Raw genomic sequence first — 15,676 nt, 5'->3', positions numbered from 1 at the left:
TGTTCAATATCTAGGCCTTCCATTGTTGATTCATGAGGTAATTTGAATGAAAAATGAAAGCATGATAAAATTCTTAATAAATCCCCATTTAGGCAAGCAATTTAATCTCCTATATTCTATGTTTTTGGCCTACTCTAAGGTACTTAAGTGGCATCTTTTGAAGCATAGAAATTTGAGGCATTCACATCTCTTTGTAGCTCACATCTTTCTAAGGCTAGGTTGAAGTATGAGGAAAGAGAAAACATATGACAGTGGAAAGGTACATCTTAAGACTACAACGTCTATCTGAGGTCAACAAAGTCTATTTGAGGCATGTCAAAGGACAACGAAATAAGTATGACTTAGGCAGGCCAGTGAGAATTGAGGAAGCATGTTTGAGGCAAATCTAGATGATAATCGTATGGGTAGCCTATGAATCGACAAGGAGGATGGACCATGGACTAGGTTTGGCCTAGTTGTTGACTTAGATGTGTCCTTGTTAAATTGAAAAATTGTCTATTGAAAATGTTGTTGGGTTTTTCCCCATGTGGGTTTTCTTAGGATAAATCTTTGTGTTCTTTATGTGGTTGTATCTTTACGATCCTAATGTCTTAATTGTTACATGGTTGATGAATTCTTTATCATTTTCTTAATGATGGAATCATGAATAAGAATGTAAAAAAGAATTAAATCACCAAAAGAAATTATCAGTAAAGAAAACTCTTAGAAAATCAACCCGAGAAACATCAAATAAATTTTGCAATAATTTCATTATTCATATATAGCTGTAGGAAGTTGGAATTATAACAAGTTTAACAATTGATCTTCCATATTCTAGCCTATTGTTTGAGTCAAGTAACCTCTTCTTAGGGCTAGTTTACTATTTTGTTTTTGTGATGGCCATGATTTTGACAAAAGCAGGTACACCAATAAATTTCTCTATTATGAAGCTCACTCATTCTTCTAGGTATTTTCCTGTAGAACTATTACTTGAGCTTACTTCCTCAAGGGAAACAAGCCTGGTTGAATTTAGAATATGGGTTATATAAGTAAAAGCCTCATATTTTTAATCTAATTTATTTTCTTCTATAATTTTTAAAGTTTTGACATTTTGACATGAAAATATGAAAGCCACAAGGAAAACTAATAATAAGACATCTTAATATTTTTTTGAATAGTAGGATGGGTGCTTTCTCTTTTTCATGTTCACAATTTTCTCCATTGCATCATTAATTTGAATTTTTGTCACAAATCCTATAAAAAATAGCCTTTTATCAATGACATATTTACTAAGTGGAAGTTGATAAAATTATCTTTGTCTATACATGAATTATAGCTTCTAGATCCCGTGATACTTTTGTTTATTTATACTTTATCATGGGTATTCATAGGGATCCTATATCTACTAACGCTAATTATTATATTGTTTCCTTGAATTACATAATGAGGTTATTCTATGATAATGGATATGTAACATTTGTTACCCAAGGTAAATTTTTTTGTTTAACAAAGTCAGTTACTAGATTTCTATTCCAAAAAGGAAAAAAGAGGGAGACATGTTCCCCCTACATCAAGCCAAAATGGGAGAAGGAATCTTGGAAGAGAAACATAGGGAAACCAGTCCCTATCTTCCTAGCTCTTCCCCTTTTGTTCCTGAGGTTACTAATTGCACTATCCTTATAAATACTTACATATTGATTCAACAACAATTTACACCTACATAACATAAAAAACTAGTAGCGGAAAGACCTTGCAGAAAAGAGAAGAATTAGGAAAATACAATTAATTTTTGTTGACTGGGGGTTCCTGATGGGGATAAGTCCAATTCTTGTTGCTTTGAACGTTATAGTTTTCTCTTGTCTGATTAATAAGTAAACTCTTCAGATAATTGATTGTTTCCTCCAAATGCCTACACTTTTGTTTTAGTGTAGACATTTTTTTCCTCTACTCTTCGATTTGTCTCTTTAGGAAGGAATTCTCATATTTTTATTCAAATTTGTAGTCTTTGATTGTTTCTCTAATCTGCTCAATCATGGATTTGTTAGCGCGAAAGACTGTGCAGTTTTTGCACTTTGGGACATCTGCAAGCAGGTTTCAATCCATATTTACTGAAGGAAGAAGATAACCGATCCAAGAAAGAATAGAAGGGGAAATAAGAAATAGAGTGGAGAAACAAAAGCAACCTCTAGACAGTACCAAGAAGACCCAAAACTACCAGAGAGAGGGAAACTGGGATCCAAAAGCAAAAGCCACACAAGCTGCACGAAAGATAAATAATATGGGAGGTGGGGGCCACCATAGCTGCGGGGTGGTGAGGGAAATAGGAGCTATGCAAAGGAAAAACGTTTGAAGCTACCTCCGGAGTTGTGAGAGGGAGGGAGCCATGAGAGCTACGTGAAGACAATAGGATCTATAAAATAACCACCAGAGCTATGCGATGGAGAGGGGCGTAGTAATGGATACAAGAAAAATAATTACAACTTCTGAGACAAAGGGGGAGGAAATGGAGGGTGAAGATAGTAGAGATAAAATAAGGCAGGCAGAGGGGAAGAATATATTGTTGTGTAGTTTGCCACATTAGGGAGGAGAACATTAACTTTTCACAGGAAGCTTGAGTAGTTGCAGTTCGCTTGATGGTCGTAGACTAACTATCTTATCTCTTCTTGGGGATTTCCTTGGATTTCCTAATCTTCTGAGATCTAACCATTCAAGATGAAGTGACTATTTCCGACCTTGATGTTCTCCTTTTGATTGCAATTCTCTGCACAATGAGGCAAGAGATCCTATGGGATCAGTTTCTGAGAAATCGCATTATCAATTCTATATTCTCCTATAGGACGGTTGACATTTAAGTTCACCTGCATGTTAATGGTACAATTAGTTTCTCTAAGAATATGCTTGAAGGTGACTTCACCTAGAAATTGAAATTTTTTTCCCACACTTTTTGTTATTTTTCTCAAAGCCTCGTTCTTGTGGACTCTTCTTTCCACCATCGATTGGATTATTATTGAAGATTACCCCATTATGACTGGATTCTTCATACTTCACTACCTTAATATTTCCGTTCCCAAGAGGAGGTTGTATGATTTTACCCTATTCTTGGATAGCTTTCCTAATTTGCATTCATATGTAAAAGGATTTTTCCCTCCTAGATCAAAATTATACCTCCCGCTCTAGCCTTGCATGGGTTGGACTTAGAAGCACCATCAAATAGTAAGCAGGGCCTATTTAAATTATCTGTCCATGTTTTGAACTCCTCTTTTTTAATTCTAATTTTCCAATTCTACATGTTATTTGGAGATTTGATGATTTGTATTTTCTGTTGCTTTTCCATCACGAATTTAGCCCAGACTCTTTCCTCATGCTACATGTGTCTGAAATATATTGCTTTAACTCCTTTAGAGTTGATGAATTTAGATAACTGTTACAGGGAAAAGTGTCTACTCAGAACTGCTTATCCCACTAAGGTGTGGTAGCTACCATAGAAACAAACAAAGTAAAGCTACTTTCATTTTTCCTTTATGAAATATAGATGAGATAAGAATAAAGAAGACCAACCTCTGTCTTGCGCTAATCTCCTAGTTCGATTCCTCTCTCTCTTGATAGTCTTTCGCTACTTGCTCCCTTGTATGCCCAGCTTCACAGAGTGCATGTAGGATCGCAGTAGCATAAAACTATACAAGAACATGGATCTATAATCATAAACAATCTAGGATCAGATGTAAATTGACCATACAAATGCATAAAACATAAATGACACAAGAGTATGGAGGAAAACTTGAATAGCTTTTATTGATAAACAAGAAAGAGCCAAGGGAGTTACAACCAGTTGTTCTGACCCAGCATCATCCTCTCATCAAGTAAGACCTTCTTCACCTCATACAAAGCTTAGATCACCCAACACTCTGATGTTGTCTCAAGAAACCAACAGCAATTCCTTACAATATGCAAAATTCCAACCTCTGGATCTCTGGGATGAGGGATCCATATATAGATATCTGTAAGGGAGATGAGTCAGCTTGTGATTTGATTAGTGTCTTCCCTTTGATAGTTCTTGCTTCCACTTGGAGATTGATGATCTCTTACTCATCCTCAGTCGAATTCAGGGAGGCAAGTGTCACAGGAGAAGTTTCTGGAAGTTTCCATGCCTCTCCACCTCGCAGAATGACACTGCCATTTGTCACTTCTCACCCATCGCACCCCATAGAAGGGTTTTTTGAAATGCAACGCACCCACACAGTGTATTTAGGTGAGATGCAACACACTTTGCCTATGGAGCAGCTGAAATGATCCTGTTTTGACTAGTTCTGAGCAGTTTTTTATGGAGAACTTCTGGGAGGAGCTGTAATCAGTTGACCTTGTTCCTTTAGGGGTTAGAACAACACTTTTAGGGACTTAGGAGCCCTTGGTTTATGGAAATTTCATGCTTGGGGTTGTAGTGCCAAAAAATGTCTATAACAGCAGCCCCCTAAAGCATGAGGTCGTTAATCTTTTGATGTCGGGTGAAATGCTTTATTATGGGGATTCGAAGTTCTTTCAAGCTGGGAGGAGACCTGTAATAAGATACAATACAATACATTATCTTCATAATAATTTCATGATCTAGCTGAGGCGGGCATTCCCATGCTCAGCTTTATAAATTCATTTTTATGTACATAGGACAGACAATAGTCTGAGTGTAGACTGATGATTCTAGTAGAGTCATCATCCCTTTGATTGGATGATTATCTGTGCAGCAATGATGTACATTTGATGTCTTTATTTCCCTGAATATATATCGCAGCCCGGATGGATGAAACTAGATGCGGGGTCTTTAATCTCATTCGATCTTCACTCGAAGTACAAGTCTATCCATGTGAGAGATGTTCTGGAGTCGAACATGGAAATACATCGCCTGATTACCAACCAATGATGTAAGTTGTTAACAGGCGCGAGAGGAATCACCGATAATGATAATGACCCTCAAGGTACTGCAGTACAATTCACGTGGTGTGAATAAAGGACTTGGCATCGAAGACCACGCAAAATCTTTCGATCGAAGGCCATTGATGTTAACCTGTCGCCGGAAGTGAGAAACTTGCCATTGAGGCAGGCAAGCTTCAAAGTACTGAATGGGGTGTTCCTAGATCGACTTCTGGGATAATGAGCTGATGTCGACAAGAAGCGATCCATCACAGGAGGGCCTTAATGAATCCCACATCAATGACACGGAATAGAGCAAATGATTTTAATGGAGGTGAAAACAATCTGATGACATAAGGTTAAGGGTGGCCGTCATGAAAGAATGGAGTGTAAATGTATTGTAGCGGGTGAGACACAGGTGAATTCTCTGAATGACTTCTCTTGAACATATCGGCAACACTGACGTGATGGACTGGTAGCATTAACCCCAAATGTGGATCGTGTGATGGGACCATGGTGATGTGACCGGTGAATGAAACAACCCAACCTGACTTGGATGCGGAGTGAAAGTGTCATGTTCAAGAGCGACTTGCTACCAACAAAGTTTCTTGAAGTTTTCGTCCCAATTTTCCCCAGTCATTGCTGACCAGTACCTCTTTATTTTTGTCAAGCTTCAGGAGGATAACATATGATTGTTCTATAATTTGCCCTTCAGGCAAACCCATCGCTATGTTTTAACGAGTCTAGTGATAGTGAAACTCGTTCTTGTCTGCTATGGACAAGTTTGTCGCTATTAAGTTTAAACGAGTCTAGCGATAGTGAAACTCGTTCTTGTCTGCTATGGACAAGTTTGTCACTATTAAGTTTTAACGAGTTTAACGACAAAGATAACTCGGTCCTTTTCAATTTTAGAGAGTCTGAAAAGGAACGTAAAGGAAACTCCAAAATTCCTTTTTTGTCATCTAATCCCTTAAGTCCGAAAAAGTACAAAAAAATACCGAAGGGATGAATTTTCGATACTTTTAACGAGCTAAACAAAACAAGCACTCGATCTTTTTGTGTAATAATCCCTCAGGTCCAAAAAGATTAAAATTTAAAGGAGGGATAGCACTTCCGGTCCCTTTAACGAGCTGGAGAGGCCAATGGCTCGACAATCTTTTCATATTTTACGAGTCAATTGAAAAGAGCTTAAAGGAGACTCATCTCCTGAGGAACGAGTGATGAAAATGGGTAGCAACTGATTCCAGGTAAGGTTTGGAATTTTCCAATCACGATAGTGTTACAAGGATGGCTAGTGAGATCACTCTTCGCAGCTGTTCCTCAAAAGGGGTAAACAATCAAATGGAGGTGAATGATCGGCCAATACAGAATGGAGGTGATGATGAGAACACGACCAAGGCTTTAAAAGCTGAAGTACTACATTCACGATGGTTATTTACCGGGAAATAGTTCATTTTTTAATGAGCTTAAATGTGGGGAGAAACATTTGCTCATGAATTATGTTTATTTTTTAACGAGCTTGAACTATGTGCTAAAACTGCTCGATGCGGGTTTATTTTTAAACGAGCTTGAACCTTGCGGTAACACTGCTCGTTTAATCCAGTCGTAAATTAAGAATGTCTCATATAAAAGCGGCAATTTTTAGAGTTTTTCCCCACATCCTTTCTTTATGAAAGTTAGGAAATGACCAATCTAAAAAAACATATAAATGATCGCTCTTTTCTTGCATGCCAAAAGGTTTGCATGCCCCCAGGTATAAAACAAAGTTTCAAGGTCACCTTTCAAATCTCCAACAAAACATTTGTTTTATCAAGAAAAGTCTACCTCTTTCAGGTTACCAAAGATTGTTCTATTCACAGCAAACAGAACACTTCTTCAGGGATGTCTACCGAAATAGACAAAGGTGAGTGGCGGAGACGATTCCACTCACATAACTTTGACGAGGGAATCTTATTCCAGTCTAACTCCCTCTTCCAATCACAGACGGGAGTACAGTCGAGTCATATGCCTCTCGCGGAAACCTACCCTATACCCGAAGTTTTCCTGCCAAAGCAGACCAGGGTGAATGCCCCCTGGGTTTCAGTCATGTCCCCCGAATCACTCGCGCTCATCAGGTGGATGGACTGGAGATTGATGAGACATTCCTTGTGTGAAAAGACCATTCAGGGATGGCATATGACTATTTGCTCTGTGTGATCCGGGAAATGAAAGCTGGTCTACGAGCTTGACCACTCTTCCTTCGTGCAGAAAACACATCACTCTAAAGAGTGATGAGACAATGGCTCCCACGCAATAAATATAGTCTCGTCCAAGGAGTAGATTATAATCCAGAGGTCCTTGAACTACCATTACGTTCATGTGAACGGTTTTCCCTCTCAATGTTATGGGCACATTGGGAAGGATCCCTTACGATCGACTGGTTCCTTTGTCAAAGCCTGTTAGATTTCTCATCTCAGGCAAAAGCGATGGCAAACCAAGCACTTTCCAAGTAGTCGAGGAAAGGATACTCACAGAAGTCCCTCCATCTATGATGGTACCAGCCATAACCATTCTATATATTTGAGCAATAATTTGGAATGGTACACTAGCCGGTAAACGAGGTCTGCCTAGTTGATTTCAGTCGAAGGAGACAACGAGGTTGCTTGGAGGTGTGACCGAATAGACGACCGGGTAGGACTCTAACGAACTTCCTTCCTACGGTAAAGGAATGGGTAAATTGCCCCCATGTTCATCAAATTTTGTGCTTACGAAAAGAATTTGGATGGTGTCATCCTTATTCTCTTTTGTGACTGTATCATCTGAAGATGGAACCTCTGAAGGAAAGACTGGGTCAACTGCCACCTCGATCTTTTGAATTTCGTCTGGTATGGGTTCAGATGGTTTGTCTTCAATGATAGACGCTTCGGTCGACCACCTGGGCGGGTCAGCTGGCTTTTCAACTAGTGACGGACTTGGTAAGAGTTTTTTATATCCAGGAGGAAGTCGTAACGGTGAAACCGGACGATCGTCCAAAACTCTTTTAGCCTCGTCTAAGAAGGGACAACGGTGGACGGCATGGTCGCCTTCGTACAGTTTACAAGGAAATCTATATTTTCCTTTTTGTCCTGGGGCTTCACTTTCACCAGTCGACGGTGTGCTTTCAACATGATCATCAGAGGTTGACGACACCGGGTTGTGTAAACGAGGAGACCAGTCCCTTAAGATCTGAGGGATGCAAGGAGAATCTCTATGATAGTGGTCTCCTTTGCAAATGACACATGGCGATTTAGGCCTGGTCGGTGCAGTGTGTGGATTTTCGCTAGATGACGCTTGGTTGCCCCCTTTCGCTTTTGGCTCCTTCTTCTTCTTCTCCTTCTTCTTCTTTTCCTTCTTCTTCTTAGGTACTTGATTTTTGGCTTTACCAACCCCATCAAGCAAAGACGAAGGAGGAGAGGAAGAATTGGAGGAAGTAGAAGGTTGGTGGGTAACTCTGGATTCATCTAGTTGCTGACTAGATTGTTCAGGAATTGCAGTTTTCTGAACGATAGAGGTTGAGAAGAGCCATACGGGCAAGCCGATTGGCAATCCTGGAAGCGACAATGTTGCCATATAGGGTGCACCAACATCTCCCCAAGAGGAGAAGGGACTAGGATTTCTTCCAAGGGGAATTCCTTGGTTGGTGGGTTCCATTTTCTCAACCTAAGATCAACGTAGGAAAGGGTAATGATTATTCCATTTAGAATAAATTTTAGACGCTTTGACACAACTTGTTTTTTCAATTTTTAAGAGTCGAGAAAAAACAAAAGATGATTCTAGTCGCCTTCGATTTTTAATGAGCCTGAAGTGACAAGTGCTCAGATGGACCTTTTCCGTTAAGGAGTCTGAAAAGGAACGAAAGGGACTGCTCTGGAAATCTAGGTATAGGGATTACCAAACCAATCGCAAAACTGCAGAATACTTTTTACGGTACGGCAGCCAATCTTCCCGAATGCTGTGTTCAGTGCATTGCGATCGATAGGGCGGCAGACATGGCTTCCTATGGATAAAGGATTAAGCCTATTGTGGTCTCCCAAAATATACTCGACGGTACATGGGAGCACAATTCCGTACTCGCACTTATCGTCTCAAAGTGGAGGAGTCACCCAACCATCAGTGAGAAAAATAGTTACCAGGCTTTACGATACCGAAATACGTCTCTAGCCTAGACTTCTAAATGTTGTGCGTTCGGTTCCAAAGCATTGTTAGATTCATTGAATTTATTTTATAGTTGATCTTGTTTATGAAATTTTTCTTTCAGGTTCACCACGAGATGTAGATGAATAATTCCTAAAATTCAATCTAAAATGATAAACAGGCTTTTATCTTCTTTGTGCAATGAAAATCCTAGCTGCTAAGGAAAGAGAGACAGTATTCTTTCTCAAAGAGCAAAGAGCACACTCTAAATGCACTGTCCTAAATCAAACCAATCAAACAGTCTAAACGCAAATGCACATGCATGTATTTGTTTTCTGCTTTCTTAGTATGTGAATGGTAAAAAGAAAGTCAATGCACAAATCTGAATTACTTTTCAAGTGACAATTACTAACAAGTTTCTTTTCCAAATCAAAATGCAGATAATCACAACACTTTACGATTTGGAAATGAGTACTTTCTTTCGACACTTAGAAAAATTACAAATTCAGACCAAATACAATAGTAACAAGATAATCGACTATCTACAGCAACCAAACTCTTTCCTATGATTGAAAACTACGCTTGCGACACTTTCAAATCAAAGGACGACAGTACGATTACGTTACTTTTTGCAAAGGAGAACTGAAAATGACTCAACAAATACACAAAAACATTTACAGTTCTTTTGCACAAAGGAGGCGGAATAACAGCAAGGAAAAGGGGTTTCAAACAGAGATATACTGATTACAGGTAGCAAAATTCATGAATAGAACTGAAAAGAATGAATCACAAAGACCAAAACTGAGCAATGCCTAGTCTAATTAGCACACCTGTAACACAGGGAATTTGAAATGCAACGCACCTACTACACTCGGGAGGTGCGCTGAATTTCAGGTTCACAGAACAGTACCTGCGCTGGGCCAGAGACGAGACTTTTCTTGGGTTCTGGGTCACAGTTTTCAGTTCAGTTCATCGGTTTTGGCCGAGCAAATGGTAATCAGTAATGCAACAATCAGGGGTAGATCTAAGGAGGTTCTGAGAGCTACCACAAGGGGCAATCAGAGAGTTTATCCATTAGTTCTTTAAGTTATAAACAAATCCCACAGATTGACTGAAGCGACATTTATCTACTTTGCATTTGCATAGCAAATGCCGTTCGAAAGCTACCTAGCTCAACTTCAGGCTCCGTCTGTATGTTTATAAAATAGACAACAAGGAAGATAAACAAACAAACTAATTCGTCCCGAGTGGAGTCGCCATTTTGTTACAGGGAAAAGTGTCTACTCAGAATTGCTTATCCCACTAAGGTGTGGTATCTACCTTAGAAACAAACAAAGTAAAGCTACTTTCATTTTTCCTTTATGAAATATAGATGAGAGAAGAATAAAGAAGACCAACCTTTGTCTTGCGCTAATCTCCTAGTTCGATTCCTCTCTCTCTTGATAGTCTTTTGCTACTTGCTCCCTTGTATGCCTAGCTTCATAGAGTGCCTGTAGGATCACAGTAGCATAAAACTATACAAGAACGTGGATCTATAATCATAAACAATCTAGGATCAGATGTAAATTGACCATACAAATGCTTAAAACATAAATGACACAAGAGTATGGAGGAAAACTTGAATAGCTTTAATTGATAAACAAGAAAGAGCCAAGGGAGTTACAACCAGTTGTTCTGATCCAGCATCATCCTCTCAGCAGGTAAGCCCTTCTTCACCTCTTACAAAGCTTAGATCACCCAACACTCTGATGTTTTCTCAAGAAACCAACAGCAATTCCTTACAATATGCAAAATTCCAGCCTCCGGATCTCTGGGAGGAGGGATCCATATATAGATATCTGTAAGGGAGATGATGTCAGCTTGTAATTTGATTAGTGTCTTCCCTCTGATAGTTCTTGCTTCCACTTGGAGATTGATGATCTCTTACTCATCCTCGGTTGAATTCAGAGAGGCAAGTGTCACAGGAGAATTTTCTAGAAGTTTCCATGCCTCTCCACCTCACGGAATGACACTGCCATTTGTCACTTCTCACCCATCGCACCCCATAGAAGGGTTTTTTGAAACGCAACGCACCCACACAGTGTATTTAGGTGAGATGCAACGCACTTTGCCTATGAAGCAGCTGAAATGATCCTGTTTTGACCAGTTCTGAGCAGTTTTTTATGGAGAACTTCTGGGAGGAGTTGTAATCAGTTGACCTTGTTCCTTTAGGGGTTAGAAATACACTTTTAGGGACTTAGGAACCCTTGGTTTATGGAAATTTCATGCTTGGGGTTGTAGTGCCCAAAAATGTCTATAACAGCTGCTCCCTAAAGCATGAGGTCGTTAATCTTTTGATGTCGGGCGAAATGATTTATTATGAGGATCCGAAGTTCTTTCAAGCTGGGAGGAGACCTGTAATAAGATACAATACAATACATTATCTTCATAATATTTTCATGATCTAGTTGAGGCGAGCATTTCCATGCTCAGCTTTATAAATTATTTTTATGTACATAGGACAGACAATCGTCTGAGTGTAGACTGATGATTCTGGTAGAGTCATCATCCCTTTGATTGGATGATTATCTGTGCAGCAATGATGTACATTTGATGTCTTTATTTCCTTGAATATATATTGCAGCCCAGATGGATGAAACTAGATCCAGGGTCCTCAATCTCGTTCGATCTTCACTCGAAGTACAAGTCTATCCATGTGAGAGATGTTCTGGAGTCGAACATGGAAAGACATCGCCTGATTACCAGCCAATGATGTAAGCTGTTAACAGGCGCGAGAGGAATCATCAATAATGATAATGACCCTCAAGGTACTGCAGTACAATTCACGTGGCGTGAATAAAGGACTTGGTGACGAACACCACGTAAAATCTTTCGGTCGAAGGTCATTGATGTAAACCTGTCGCCGGAAGTGAGAAACTTGCCATTGAGGCATGTAAGCTTCAAAGTACTGAATGGGGTGTTCCTAGATCGACTTCTTGGATAATGAGCTAATGTCGACAAGAAGCGATCCGTCACAGGAGGGCCTTAATGAATCCCACATCAATGACACGGAACAGAGCAAATGATTTTAATGGAGGTGAAAACAATCTGATGACATAAGGTTCAGGGTGGCGGTCATGAAAGAATGGAGTGTAAATGTATTGTAGCGAGTGAGACCCAGGTGAATTCTCTGAATGACTTCTCTTGAACATATCGGCGACATTGACGTGATGGAATGGTAGCATTAACCCCAAATGTGGATTGTGTGATGGGACCATGGTGATGTGACCGGTGAATGAAACAACCCAACCTGACTTGGATGCGGAGTGAAAGTGTCATGCTCAAGAGCGACTTGCTACCAACAAAGTTTCTTGAAGTTTTCTTCCGAATTTTCCCCAGTCATTGCTGACTAGTACCTCTTTATTTTTTTCAAGCTTGAGGAGGATAACATATGCTTGTTCTATAATTTTCCCTTCGGACAAACCCATCGCTATGTTTTAATGAGTCTAGTGATAGTGAAACTTGTTCTTGTCTTCTATGGACAAGTTTGTCGCTATTAAGTTTTAACGAGTTTAACGACAAAGATAACTCGGTCCTTTTCAATTTTAGAGAGTCTGAAAAGGAACATAAAGGAAAATCCAAAATTCCTTTTTCGCCATCTAATCCCTTAAGTCTGAAAGAGTATAAAACAATACAGAAGGGATGAATTTTCGATACTTTTAACGAGCCGAACAAAACAAGCGCTCGATCTTTTTGTGTAATAATCCCTCAGGTCCAAAAAGATTAAAATTTAAAGGAGGGATAGCACTTCCAGTCCCTTTAATGAGCTGGAGAGGCCAATGTCTCGGCAATCTTTTCATATTTTACGAGTCAGTTGAAAAGAGCTTAAAGGAGACTCGTCTCCTGAGGAACGAGTGATGAAAATGGGTAGCAGCTGATTCCAGGTAAGGTTTGGAATTTTCCAATCACGGCAGTGTTACAAGGATGGCTAGTGAGATCACTCTTCGCAGCTATTCCTCAAAAAGTGTTAAACAATCAAATGGAGGTGAATGATCGGCCAATACAGAATGGAGATGATGATTAGAACACGACCAAGGCTTTAAAGGCTGAAGTACTACATTCACGATGGTTATTTACCGGGAAATAGTTCATTTTTTAATGAGCTTAAACGCGGGGAGAAACATTTGCTCATGAATTATGTTTATTTTTTAACGAGCTTGAACTATGTGCTAAAACTGCTCGATGCGGGTTTATTTTTTAATGAGCTTGAACCTTGCGGTAACACTGCTCATTTAATCCAATCGTAAAATAAGAATGTCTCATATAAAAATGGCAATTTTTAGAGTTTTGCCCCACATCCTTTCTTTATGCAAGTTAGGAAACGACCGATCTAAAAAAATAGATAAATGATCGCTCTTTGCTTGCATGCCAAAAGGTTTGCATGCCCCCAGGTATAAAACAAAGTTTCAAGGTCACCTTTCAAATCTCCAACAAAACATTTTTTTTATCAGGAAAAGTCTACCTCTTTCAGGTTACTAAAGATTGTTCTATTCACAGTGCAAACAAAACACTTCTTCAGCGATGTCTACCGAAATAGACAAAGGTGAGTGGCGGAGACGACTCCACTCACATAACTTTGACGAGGGAATCTTATTCCAGTCTAACTCCCTCTTCCAGTCACGGACGAGAGTACAGTCGAGTCATATATCTCTCGCGGAAACCTACCCTATACCCGAAGTTTTCCTGCTGAAGCAGACCAGGGTGCATGCCCCCTGGGTTTCAGTCATGTCCCCCGAATCACTCACGCTCTTCAGGTGGATGGACTGGAGATTGATGAGACATTCCTTGTGTGAAAAGACCATTCAGGGATGGCATATGACTATTTGCTCTGTGTGATCCGGGAAATGAAAGCTGGTCTACGAGCTTGACCACTCTTCCTTCGTGCGGAAAACACATCGCTCTAAAGAGTGATGAGACAATGGCTCCCATGCAATAAATATAGTCTCGTCCAAGGAGTAGATTATAATCCAGGGGTCCTTGAACTACCATTACGTTCATGTGAACGGTTTTCCATCTCAATGTTATGGGCACATCGGGAAGGATCCCTAACGGTCGACTGGTTCCTTTTTCAAAGCCTGTTAGATTTCTCATCTCAGGCAAAAGAGATGGCGAACCAAGCGCTTTCCAAGCAGTCGAGGAAAGGATACTCACAGAAGCCCCTTCATCTATGATGGTACCAGCCATAACCATTCTATATATTTGAGAAATAATTCGGAATGGTACACTAGCCGGTAAACGGGCTTTGCCTAGTTGATTCCAGCCGAAGGAGACAACTAGGTTGCTTGGAGGTGGGACCGAATAGACGGCTAGGTACGACTCTGACGAACTTCCTTCCTGCGGTAAAGGAATGGGTAAATTTCCCCCATGTTCATTGGAGTCTGTGCTTATGAAAAGTATTTCGACGGTGTCATCCTTATTCTCTTCTGTGACTGTATCATCTGAAGATGGAACCTCTGAAGGCAAGACTGGGTCAACTGCCACCTCGACCTTTTGACTTTCATCTGGTATGGGTTCAGATGGCTTGTCTTCAATGATAGATGCTTTGGCCGACCACATGGGTGGGTTAGCCGGCTTTTCAACTAGTGACAGACTCGGCAAGAGTTTTTATATCCAGGAGGAAGTCGTAAAGTTGAAACCGTACGATCGTCTAAAACTCTTTTAGCCTCATCTAGGAAGGGACAACGGTGGACGGCATGATCGCCTTCGCACAGTTTACAAGGAAATATATATTTTCCTTTTTGTCCTGGGGCTTCACTTTCACTAGTCAACGGTGTGCTTTCAACATGATCATCATAGATTGCCGACACCGGGTTGTGCAAACGAGGAGACCAGTCCCTTAAGATCCGAGGGATGCAAGGAAAATCTCTATGATAGTGGTCTCCTTTGCAAATGAGACATGACAATTTAGGCCTGGTCGATGCAGTGTATGGATTTTCGCTAGACGATGCTTGGTTGCCCCCTTTCACTTTTGGCTCCTTCTTCTTCTTCTCTTTCTTCTTCTTTTCCTTCTTCTTCTCAGGTACTTGATTTTTGGCTTTACCAACCCCATCAAGCGAAGAAGAAGGAGGAGAGGAAGAATTGGAGGAAGTAGAAGGTTGGTGGGTAACTCTGGATTCGTCTAGTTGCTGACTTGATTGTTCAGGAATTGCGGTGTTCTAAATGACAGAGGTTGAGAAGAGCCATACGGGCAAGCCGATTTTCAATCCTGGAAGCGACAATGTGGCCATATGGGGTGCACCAACATCTCCACAAGAGGAGAAGGGACTAGGATTTCTTCCAAGGGGAATTCCTTGGTTGGTGGGTTCCATTTTCTCAACCTAAGATCAACGTAGGAAAGGGTGATGATTATTCCATTTAAAATCAATTTTAGATGCTTTGACACAACTTGTTTTTTCAATTTTTAAGAGTCGAGAAAAAACAAAAGATGACTCTAGTCGCCTTCGATTTTTAATGAGCCTGAAGTGATAACTGCTCAGATGGACCTTTTTCGTTAAGGAGTCTGAAAAGGAACGAAAGGGACTCTTCTGGAAATCTAGGTAGAGGGATTACCAAACCAATCGAAAAACTGCAGAATACTTTTTAAGGTACGGCAGTCAATCTTCCC

Source organism: Pinus tabuliformis, chromosome 4_2 (assembly GCF_031772625.1).
Source record: "Pinus tabuliformis cultivar Carrire ecotype Pingquan chromosome 4_2, CPIR1, whole genome shotgun sequence".
Classification (NCBI taxonomy): Eukaryota; Viridiplantae; Streptophyta; class Pinopsida; order Pinales; family Pinaceae; genus Pinus; species Pinus tabuliformis.
This window is presented reverse-complemented; position numbering follows the sequence as displayed.